General features: G+C 42.0%; 1 protein-coding gene across 1 annotated transcript in view; it reads right to left on the bottom strand.

The window, feature by feature from the left end:
- MCCC1 (methylcrotonyl-CoA carboxylase subunit 1) overlaps window positions 1-12100 on the bottom strand; it is a gene marked incomplete in the record, with an annotated part of 1520932 nt that overhangs the window by 1196081 nt on the left and 312751 nt on the right.

The following is a 12100-nucleotide window of genomic DNA, read 5'->3' as shown; positions in this document are numbered from 1 at the left end:
CCTTTTCTGAATAAGGAAAGGTGACATTGAAAATATTACTGAATGCAGGGAGAGTAAGTGGATTGTGAACCTCTGTACTGATATTGAGCCAGGCCTGAATAACATAATTCCACTGAAACCTATACTAAAAGCTAGAACACCAACTATTAGCTAACATAGAGGTGTGTCTGGCTTAATAATTCATGATTGGTCACACCCCTCAAAAGCAAAAGGTATAGGAAATGGAACACCACCCTCAGCTGTGAGGAAAGAGGATTGGTGCATTTAAACAGCTGACTGAGTGTGATGATTGAATGACTGTCCCAACAGTAAAGGAAGTAAGCACTATAAAAAGGAACTTCTAGTCCCAATCTCTACGATCTGAAGAAGATACTGAAAGCGGTTATCATTTGAAATACAGAGGTACTGTTTTATTCTACATCAAGATTTTCACTTGACATGAAGATTGTAACTTTTTCTACAATAAAAGGATTTTAACTGCCATTAAAGCTAGAAGCTCTTATTTGATCTGTTAGACTGGTTAAGCAGTTATCACAGTTCATCACAGTCACACAGCAGCTACTACATCTTCAGTGTGGATACTTAGTATATCAGACTAAAAAGACTGGATACTTTAGAGCCATCACAAGACTGGATACTTTGGAGCCATCATTTCTCTATAGTATAACTGCATTCACAGCGTGAATATCTTGTACGGGAATTTAATTGAAATACTGGAAATTTGTGCTATATATGTTGCACCTTTAAAAGTTTTATATCATTTAACCACACTACCTATTCTCCAAGAGAACTTTACTTCATTGGCCATTGTTGTACAGCGTTTCGTTTTGAATATTAATTTGTCTTCATGGCCAGCAAGAAATTTCATCCGCTCTTAGCTTCAGGGTGCACGTTTTCCACTGGTCCATTTGCTTTTCTGTTTATTTACTGCCCAGGGTGCAGCTCAGCCCCTGTCTTCTTGCTAAGACTGTGCAGAGCTGCACTCACTGATGAAAGTGATTTTTGGACCTGCTGTTTAATAGAAAAAATCAGGAAAGTATAATTTAATTTATTCACATGTTGCTTAACTGTTTATGCTATTTTTAACTGCTTTTCTACATTTTATGCCTTTTTACAAATATTCCCTGTGCTCAGTTAATCTTTTTGGTTAGGTGTAGGGGCCATATTAAATAGAATAGCACTTAATCTTAGAGAGAGCTGGACTAATTGCTACATGTCCTAGACAACTGAGAAGACTTTTACTTTATGATGCCCTTCTTTTCTTGTTTATCATTTACTGCATGGGCTGAAGGCATGCTGAGTGCAATACAATGATAGCTGCAGTTCCACAGCAGGTAGTAAGCATAAATAAATTTTCCTATTGAAAGTGTACATTCCTCGAACTCCAGTGAGTTAGAGGGCTACTTCTGCTCTTAGTAAACAGCTGGCAGTTGCTTGGGTGAGCTTCCTCTTGGTTCCATTTGTCTGTGCAGCCTGGGAAGCAGCTGTGCTTGACTGAACAGAGTTACTTGCACTGAAAATATCACCAGTCCAATAAGATTTTCTAACTGAATACTCCTCCTCACAGAAGATGGTAATCCTGATAATCATGAAAGCACAACAGATTAACCTCCCCCCTTCTACTGGTAGCCTTACAGCATTCAGTTTCTTACAGTAGTATAAGAACAGCCACATGCTCACGAAGAGAAACCCCTACTCAACCTAAGAAACTATCTGTAACGGTTGTTAACTACTTAAACTGGAGGCTCCCCTCTTCGGTCACTTGCATGCAGAGAGCATAACACTGCCTTACTCCCACTCACACCTCTTTAACATCCTTAGTCTGTCAGCATAAAACTATCACTTGCTGACGTCATTAAAAAAAAATCTCTGCCCAAGCATCCTAGAACTCCTAGCTCCGGGTATCAGCCAAAGCTCTCAAATCTATCTCCAATAGGACATTAACAGGTTTAACAAACTGATACTACAGAAAATGCAACTAATAAAAGGGGTCTCTCAAAAAAAAAAAAAACCCTTAAGGTAGAAAGGCTGAGAGAGTACATCTGGCAACGTCTTGGTCATAAGTGACTCCACAGTCAGACACACAGATGCTCCAGTCACCAGAACGAGCAAAGACAGAAAGACAGGTTCCTTTCAGGAGCCAGGATCTGCAGTGCAATAGGACCCCTAGTCCCTTCATTCTAGGTACACTTAAGTCCTGGTAACTGTGCACATGTTAGTGAATGACCTGAGACACACCTCCTTGGATCATATGAAGAAAGCCAGTAAGGAGCCTTTAGAATATGCATTTGAAATGGGCACAGAACTAGTACGTAACAGTATTCGACCATCACCAAGAATTATGCCACATTACAAAGAAAATTGACTTTAATTATTACGTTAGCTACTGATGTCATTCTAAGGGGATCTCAAAAAACAATATATATCAGCATGTGAGGAGATGATGGACAACCCCAGCTGCATTGCTAGAGATGGCCTGTACCTTTCTCCTTATAGTTTACATTACTGGCCAGGACTTTTACTTACTATGTGTTGCCTTTTTTGGTAAGGTTAGTCTTGACAACTTACCTACATAAATAAAAATCAAACTCATACAAATGTACCACTGCTCAATTCTGGATGCCTAAACAAGAAGTTGCATTCCTAAACAAGAAGTTGCATTCCTTACATGCATTTCTAACTCCCAAAAATATAGATACTTGCATATTTACTAAAATATGGTTTCAGAACAGTGAAAGTACCTTCACATTTGTAAGGACGTAATGCACAACTCTCCAACAGATCCAGTCTTGGAAATGTTGTTACTGGAGCAGTCGTGTCCATATTCTTAATTAGCCAATTCACCTCTTGCCTCTTAGGACAGGTCAATGACCTGGAACTCCTCCATATTCTTCTAGGAATAAATAAAAGCCTGTACCACATCACAACCAACTACTGTGCTCCCCCCATGATGCCTGTTGCCTATGAGGCTTATCAGAATAAGCGGAGTTCCCTTTCTATCAAACCCAACACTATCCATTAATTTTCCATTAACTGGTGAACCTACACCACCACAAATAAGTCTACATGGACTCCTAGACTTAATTAATTCCTGCTCATTAAAGTTGCAATGAGGGGATCACAAACACTGGACCTGACTGTTACCAATACAGCACCCCCATAATAAACACCTATAGTTTCCACATCACTGGTCACATCTGACCATCGTACAGTAACACTCATTATAGAGGTAAAACCTGATTTACCACAAAATCCTTCTCTATTTAAAGACCACCCCAAGTGTAACTTACTCTACCTTACCAATTTGTCTGTTGAAATTCAAAAAGGCCCCTCACTTCAATGCCCCCACCTTGATACTACCACATTTTGTGGAGAAGTACTGCACCCATCTCCAAAGATGCATTAAGGTATTTGTCCCCATAAGATTTATATATACTGCCATATTCAGAAATAAACCTCTTCAGTTTCTGAGATTTTGTTCGTTTTCCAATTTCTTGATATTATTTTTGATACTAATAATAATAACTCTATTAACATGTTGAAAGGTAAATTAAAAATGCTGGTTACTGCCACAGCACGCTTGCTTATAAAAAAGATAAGTAAATGGACTATTAACATGTTGTCCTGCCTATGCTCAATAAAACAGTTTTTTTCTTTTAGTTCCTGTCTATGGTTTTACCCATTATATTTTACAATACAAGTTTAAATTCTTCTAATTCCTGACAAGACAAAAGAATGAGACCCCAGACTTTCTCTTGCCAGTCCTGTATTATAGTTTTGACTTGTACCAGGATATATTCTGCACAGTCTATCCAAAGTACAGAAATAATTTTGTAAGCACTTCCATCCAAAAATTTTAAATTTCCTCAGATTTCTGTCTTACAGTATTTTCCCATTCCTTCTTCAGCTAAATTATTTCTGTTGTATTTTTTGTTTAGGAGTCCCTTATATAGTCTACTTACTAGCCTATACAACAAGAGGAAGAAACTCATAGCCCCTAAGAGGAAACTTAATACCCCATCAGCTAAAGAAGTGCTAAAAAGATTAATAAAGAGCTCAGAAATAAAACAAAATCCTCCAAAAGCAAATTTGAATTGAGAATTTCCACAAAGCCTTCTTCAGCTATGTCAGGAAGCTTGGAAGCAGTACCTAGCAATGCTCTTGAGTTAATACATTGCAACAAGTACTCAGTTCCTGAGGACATAACCAACATATTACCATACAAGTTCAGCTCAAGCTTTACTCACCTATTTCTCCCTAACTTTCAACAGCATTACTTCATACCTACACCACCCGCTCCGGCCAACTCCTAAGTACTCTCTCAAATGCCTAACCAAAAGCTTCATGGGTCCACATAACGTGCCAGGTTGTCTTCTTGTCAGCACCAGACACCATCTGGCAGACGCACTGCTAAACTTGTTCATTCTAGGCCTCACCACTGGATTTGTGCCAAAGGTATGGAGAACTGCTGAGGTCATTTCACTCCACAAGGGGAGACCCACCACTAATCCTGGAAACTATAGAACTATAACACTCACCAGCCTCATCTGTAAGGCAGTGGAACACATCATTATGGAACTCATTATCAAAGACTTAGGCAGTCTACAAGCCTTGAACCACAACCATTCTGGATTTGTTAAAGACATACCCTGCTTCTTAAACCTGATGGATTTGTTTGAACAAGTCACTGATGCATTACTCAGGTAATTTGGTTCACACTGCCTACCTGGAACTGGTCAAGGATTTTGACACCATCCCATATTTTGTCATTATTGATAAGCTAATCCAACTAAATGTTAATAATCATGTTATCATCTGGATAGCTACTGAACACAATCTATTACAAGTGCGTCCCCCAAGTACTGGTCCTGGGACCACTCCTCTCTGTTATGTACTTCTCTGATGTCAAGGCAGACAGCAAGGGCCTGTGACTGACCAGATTTGTAAAAGACTGCAAATTTGCAGCTGACAACCACCTAAACAGATTGATGGATTTGCCAGGAGGCCCGAACATGCACCAAGTGGCACCTGGAGCGCAATCTTAGACCAAATGTCAAGAAATGTAGCACTGTGTCCTTCAGTAAAACTGGACACCCATACACCTACCCCGTAAGTGACATCCCTTTGAAAACTGACTCATCATGGATCAGGGCACTTTCACTGATAATGAACTACACTTTTTTCACCATGTGACAAATGTGGGTAGGAAATCCTTTTATATAGCCAAAGTAATCACCAGGGATATATCTTCTAGGCGTAAGAAAAGCATCATCCCTCTCTACTCCTGCATCCTGCCAGTAGTAGACTGTACTCTCCTCTTTGGTATGTGCCTAACTATATGATCCTGCTCGAGAGACCAGCGTTTCCTCACTAAAGCAAACAAAAGCATGTCCTCTGTGAGTAAGCTAGACCACCTTACAGCATGTTCTCTCTTCTGCTTCCAATAGAATTTTGAGAGAAGGATCACTGTCTAGCCTCCAGAGCTTCAAAGGTTTTGGTCCAATGTGATCTTTTGCACTTACACAAAACACCAAATGCACCCAGCCAAGAGATCTTAAATGACACCAGAACAGAAATAGGGCCTGCTGACAAGCCAGCTGTCTACTGAAAAGAAAATCTCTCTTGTGGAATAGACTTAACTTGGATTTTATTTATTTATTTTTCATTTTAGATTTGTTTACTGGAAAACTCCGACTGGACAAGCTGTCCTTTTTCAGCAGAGGCCTGAGAAGAAAAGCTCCACAATTAATACAGAGAGAAAGTATACAATGACAGACTGGTGTAGCAATGACAGCAGATATATATATATATATATATATATATATATATACACACACACACACATATATATATATATATATATATATATATATATATATATATATATATATATACACACACATATATAGATATATATATATATATATATATTAAAAAATATATATATGTAGAGAAATGAAATGACTGTGTACAAAGATACAGAACAGACAGTACAATTTTTATATCTTGACAGTGCAACATTTTTTCAGTATGCATAGTTTTACAATACACTGTCTTAACAGTAAATTGAATGTAAAGCAAAGCAGCTCCTCTGACTCTCAAACTAAAATCTGGACGACTGGATGTGCAATCAAAAATACATCCCAGGTCTGGCTCCTTAAGCCCTCATTGAAAGAAAAGTACAGTTTTGTACCTACCATAAATGTAGATGTTCGAGTGCTAATACAGCTGCAGTAATCACAGATGGGTTTTCTGCCGTCAGGCGGTCCCTCGGTCGGCCGAATTCCAAAGTCTTGGTCCGGCGTCGGTTGTCGTCGCTTACTCTTCTGACGTCAGTGAGGCCAGAGTATATAAGACACAGCCGATGCCATGTTCTTCAGTCTTTCTTGCCCCAGATGTCAAGTGCCCCCAGAAGGAAGGCAATAGATAAATAATGCTTATATACATATACAAACAATGCAATATAATCCAAAATCAGTGGAAGCAAGCAAATAAAACATAGCAGGATAACCCAGTCAGGTAGAATGAAGAGGTTGTTGGGCCCCATGCCTTTACCAAGTGGGGAAGGAGGGAGGGAAACCTGTACTGCAGCTGTATTAGCACTCGAACATCTACATTTATGGTAGGTACAAAACTGTACTATGTTCATCGTGCATACAGCTGCAGTAATCACAGATGGGTAGAATCCCAAAGCTATGCATAGGGTGGTAGGTACTAGGAGGAACTGGGTTGAGCCAGAATGCCCTGCAAAACAGCAGTGGCAAAGCCTGCTCTTGTTCTGGAATATAAAGGCAGGTGGTAGTGTTTTGTGAAGGTATGTACAGAACTCCAAGTGGCTGCCTCCAAAATATCTTTGGTAGGAACTCCTCTGTGGAAGGCTGTAGAGGTAGCTGTGGCCCTGGTGGAGTGTGATCTGATACCTGTAGGAACAGATTTCCCATGATAGGAATAACAAAACCGTATGCAGTGGCCAATCCACTTGGAAATAGTCTTGTTTTGTAACTGGTTTCCCTTGAGCCCCTACAGCATAGGACACAAAGAGTTGTTCTGATTTCCTGAAGGACTTTGTTCTGTCCAAATAATAACGTAGCTATCTATGGATGTCTAAAGAGTGTAGCAGCCTTTCCCCTTTGTTTTGAGGATTGGGATAAAAGGTAGGTAGGTGTATGGCTTGATTTAAGGCTACCCTGGATACCACTTTTGGCATAAATGATGGGTTGGTACGAAGGGAAACCTTGTCCTGATGGAAAATGAGGAAGGGCTGCACCGCCATGAGGGCCTGTAATTCAGAAACCCTACGAGCTGAAGTGATGGCCAGAAGGAAGGCTGTTTTCCAGGACAAATATTGCAAATCTGTTGAGGCAGCTGGTTCAAAAGGAGGCAATGTTAATTTTTCTAGTATGTAATTAAGATCCCAGGCTGGTATTGGTTGCTTCCTTGGAGGTCTTATATTCTTAGCCCCTCTGAGGAACTGTCGTAAGAGTGGGTGAGAAAATAAAGGAGGATCCATGTTGAACTCTGCAGAAATGGCTGAGGCATGGATTTTTATGGAGGAAAATGAAAGTCCACTGTTCAGCAGCTCAGCTAGATACTGTAATACCTGAGGCAAGTTCAGTTTCCTAGGGTCCTGGCCTCTTTTCTCATTCCAAGAGCAAAACTGCTTCCATTTTGCGGAGTAAGCTTTTCTAGTAGATGGCCTTCTGGCTTCCAAAATGACATCCTGCACCTCCTTGGAGAGTAGGGTCTGTTGTGGTGTTAAGGAATTTTCCATGCAGCGAGATTTGAGTGTTTTCAGCTGACTGTGAAGAGTTTTGTAGCTGTGTTGGGTCAGCAGAAGAGGCATTAGAGGCAGGGACCAGGGAGGAGTATGTGTTAGGCTCCTCAGGAGTGGGTACCAGTGTTGCCTTGGCCAGTCTGGAGCAATCAGTATCATCTTCGGTTTGTCTGTTCTTGATTTCAAAAGTACCTTGGGCAGAAGAGGCAGAGGTGGGAATGCGTAAACTGTCCATGCTGTCCAACTGAATGAGAGGGCGTCTACTCTCCAGGCCTTTGGATGAAAGGTCCTTGAACAAAACTTTTCCAATTGATGATTCCTGTGGGAGGCAAAAAGATCTAGGTCTGGCCTCCCCCACGCTTGGATTATTTCTGTAAACACCTGAGGATGCAACTTCCATTCGTGTGGATCTGTCATATTCCTGCTTAGATTGTCTGCCAGTGTATTTTCCAATCCTGGCAAGTACTGTGCTTGAAGTTCGATTTGTCTTTCCAGAGCCAAGTTCCAAAGAGTCATGGCTAGTCTGCACAGGGGGTATGAATGTGTTCCTCCTTGTTTGTTTATGTACCACATTACTGTGGTGTTGTCTGTTCTTATCAGTAATTGTCCTGGATGCAGGAGGTCCTTGAAAGCTGTAATTGCATTTATTACTGCTAGCATTTCTTTTTGATTGATGTGAAGGTGCTTTTCCTTTTGGGACCATCTGCCCTGAATGCACCTGTCCTTCATGTGCGCCCCCCAGGCGTAATCTGAGGCATCTGTGGTTATGACTTGCTTTGCTTGAGGCTTGCAGAATGGGAGGCCTATGTTTGCTTGACATGCTTGGGCCCACCATAGAAATTCCTTTTGCAAACATGGAATTATTGGTATTATTGTTTCCAAACTGTGACTGTGTTGAGACCATAGATTTTTTAGGTACCATTGAAGTTTCCTCATATGCAGCTTTGCACATGGGATTAGAAGAATGAAAGATGCCATGAATCCCAGAGCCTGCAGGATTTTCCTTGCAGTAAGCCTGGTACTTTTTGCTAGTATTTTGAAGTACTGAGATAGTTGCCCCTGTTTTTCTGGCGTAAGATAGGCCATCTGGGTGTTTGTGTCCAAGTTGGCACCCAGGAAGGTTATTTTCTGAGATGGTGTTAGCTTTGATTTCTCTTTGTTGATTGTATATCCCAGAGAAAGCAGTAACCGTGTCCCATATGCCAGATGTTCCAGAAGTATGTGCTTGCTGTCCGCTTGGATCAGGCAGTCGTCCAGATAAGGGTAAATTTGTATCCCTTGAAGTCTGCAGTAGGCAATCACTGATGCCAGGCACTTTGTGAATACTCTGGGCGCAGTAGATAAGCCAAAGGGCAATGCAGAGAATTGATAGTGGATTGAACCTGCAAGAAATCTGAGGTATCTTCTGCAGCTTTGTCTGACTGGGACATGCAGGTATGCCTCGTTGAGGTCCAATGTTACCAGCCAAAACTCCTTGCCCAGCATGGGAAGAAGCTGCTGTAATGTGAGCATCTTGAATTTTGGTGCAGTAGAAATGTGTTTAGGATGGATAAGTCCAAAATGGGTCTCCAGTCGGTTCCTTTCCTTGGTACCAGAAAAAGTCTTGAATAAAAACCTTGACCTTGTTGGTGCGTAGGTACCTCTTGAATAGCTCTCATGCTTATGAGCTTTGAAATTTGCAGTTGTGCCTCTGCCCTTTGATTTTGTGGCAGGTTTGGCATGCCTCTCATTTTTGGAAGAGTGTGAAATTGAAATTTCTAGCCTCTGTTTATAATGTCCAGTATCCATTTGTCTGTTGTGACAATATGTCAATTGCTTGCAAATAATGCTAGTTTCCCTCCCAAAGGTGCTGCCAGCTGAGACATGCTTGGCATGGAAATGAGGGAGTCATTCGGTTTGCTTACTGTATTGTTGTGCACTGTCTTCGCCACCTCTTGGTGCTGGAGTTTGCCATTGTCTGCCTCTATATGATCCTTGTGATTGCCCTCTGCCCCTTGTGCGTCTGTATCTACCTCTTTGGGGCTTGTCAGTGACTGGAAAGGACCAGTTTTTTGAAGGCCAATTTCTGCTAAAACGTGGTGGTTGGACCTGTAAGAAAGCTTTGACAGTTTGCATAGATTTGGCTTTTTCTTCCATTTTCCGTAGTATCTCCTCAGCATTAGTACCAAATAGTACATCCTTTTGTAAAGGAGCATCTAGAAGTTTAGCTTTCACATGATCAGGCAAATTTTGTTCCCTAAGCCAGGCATGTCTGCAAATGACTGATCCTGTAGCAGCCGCTCTACTGGAGGCCTCTAGGGCATCATAACCACATTGTAAGGTGTGTTTACCCACTTGCTCTGCACTATGCATCATATCCTGTAACTCCTTTAAATCTGGTTGTTCAGGTTGAGACATTTTGTTCCTTAATTGTGATAACAGGAACTGTTGATATTTAATCATATGAAACTGACAGTTTAAGGCCCTCATGGCTAGGGTGGCCAAGGTATATACCTTTTTACCCCACCTTTCTAAAGATCTGGATTCCCTTTCTGCAGGAAGTGGATTCTTGGCAGTGGAGGCCTTTAATCCCTTGGGGCCTTGTGAAATGGTTTCAGGGTCAGCATTATGGCTTTTGAAGAGAAATTGGTGAGAGCTGGGTACTCTAATACCTATCAGGTTTGACTGATGCAGGAGGTAGAGAATCAGGGTTAAGACAAGCCTCCGAATAGACATTATCCAGTATGTCCAAAACAGGGGGTATAGCCAGAGGTCTGTGTTGAGGTAGCCAAAGAAATTCCCCAAGTCTTTTCTTGGAATCTGAAAAGTCTTGGCCTTCCCAGTGGAAGTGTTCCCTCAAGGTGTGCAAGGTTTCCCCAAAGGAAAAATCCTCAGGAGGGGATACAGAAGGAATGGACTGTTCTGCATCCGAATCCTCAAAAGGGGAGTAAGAGTGTTCCTCTGCATCAGAATGTTCTGATAAAATGGATCCCTGATCAGAAGAGGGAGAATCTTCCTCCACTCTGGGTCTCTTGTCCGGAGGGGGCTGAGAACCTCTGATAAGAGTAATTAAATCCTCAGCCATTTTAAGCATCTGTTTTTTAGGCATGGGTCCTGGAGATGGGCCCTGTGTAACAGGCCTCGTGGGATGTCTGGCTGCTTTGGATTTAGTAAAGGCCTTAATTGAAAAAGAAGATGAGGGCCTAAATACACCATGGGTGGAGGTGGACCTGTCCACATTAGTAGGCTCGACATTAGCAGGGGCTTCGGTTGTAGTGTGGGAAAGGGCCGAGGACCCAGCGGTCTCGGGTACAGAGGACACCGCCAAAGGAGTGTCGTCGGTAGTCAGGGACTGCAAAGGTGTCTCGCAGAGAACCAGACCACGTGTAGCCTGTTTTGGCGTGGTGTCGGTGGGGACCGCGGGCCGCGCGTGTCGGTCCTTTTCCTTGCGTTTTTTGGACAAAACGGTAGTCGGAGTGTCCGACGACATTTTGTAATCAAAAGCTTTACCAAAGTAGTGTTGGGCGAACTCCGCCCGACGCTTAATAGTGCGTTTATTGTAGGTAGCGCAAAAGCGACAGCCCGAGACGTCGTGGTCTGGGCCCAAACAAGGTATGCAGAGAGAATGGAAATCCTTATGCGGTATTTGCTTCCCACAAGAAATACAATTATTAACTTTTTCTGACATCGGTCTGAGGCAAGAAAAGTTTCCCCAACGGGGTACTTAGCTTTAATGAAGACTTCGGTTTCCAATTTTTTCGTAATTCAGGAGCTGGCCGACTGGCACTTGCGAACTGCTTCCGCTTTGGGCACCGCGCGGCAAAAAAGACTGGAGAACATGGCGTCGGCTGTGTCTTATATACTCTGGCCTCACTGACGTCAGAAGAGTAAACGACGACAACCGACGCCGGACCAAGACTTTGGAATTCGGCCAACCGAGGGACTGCCTGACGGCAGAAAACCCATCTGTGATTAGTGCAGCTGTATGCACGATGAACATCTAGGCATGCATTATTTATTTAATGGGTATTCACAGGCTGGTCTCCAAGCCCTCACTGGAAAGGAGCAAAAAGCAAAACTAGGTACTTATTCATGAAGATGGTTAACTGTAAATCTGGGGTCTTATGGCTAGGCTACAAATTGTTTCCCAAATCAACAGCCAAGTATTAACCTATGAACATATGAGCTTATGTGCTTCTTTCCCTATGATGAACATGCATGCACCTCTAAGAACATCAGTAGGTGTGTGAGACTCCCATATGAAATCAGCTTTGTTAAATTACTTCAGTACTTTGAGGTCCTGAAGGCCTTCATGGAGACTTGTGATTGTAGTTAGCTCTTCTTAAC

This window comes from Protopterus annectens, chromosome 4.part1, assembly GCF_019279795.1.
Source record: "Protopterus annectens isolate FY-2018-M chromosome 4.part1, PAN1.0, whole genome shotgun sequence".
NCBI classification, from domain to species: Eukaryota; Metazoa; Chordata; order Ceratodontiformes; family Protopteridae; genus Protopterus; species Protopterus annectens.
The sequence above is the reverse complement of the archived record's forward strand: the minus strand, read 5'-3'. Positions and strand labels throughout refer to the sequence as shown.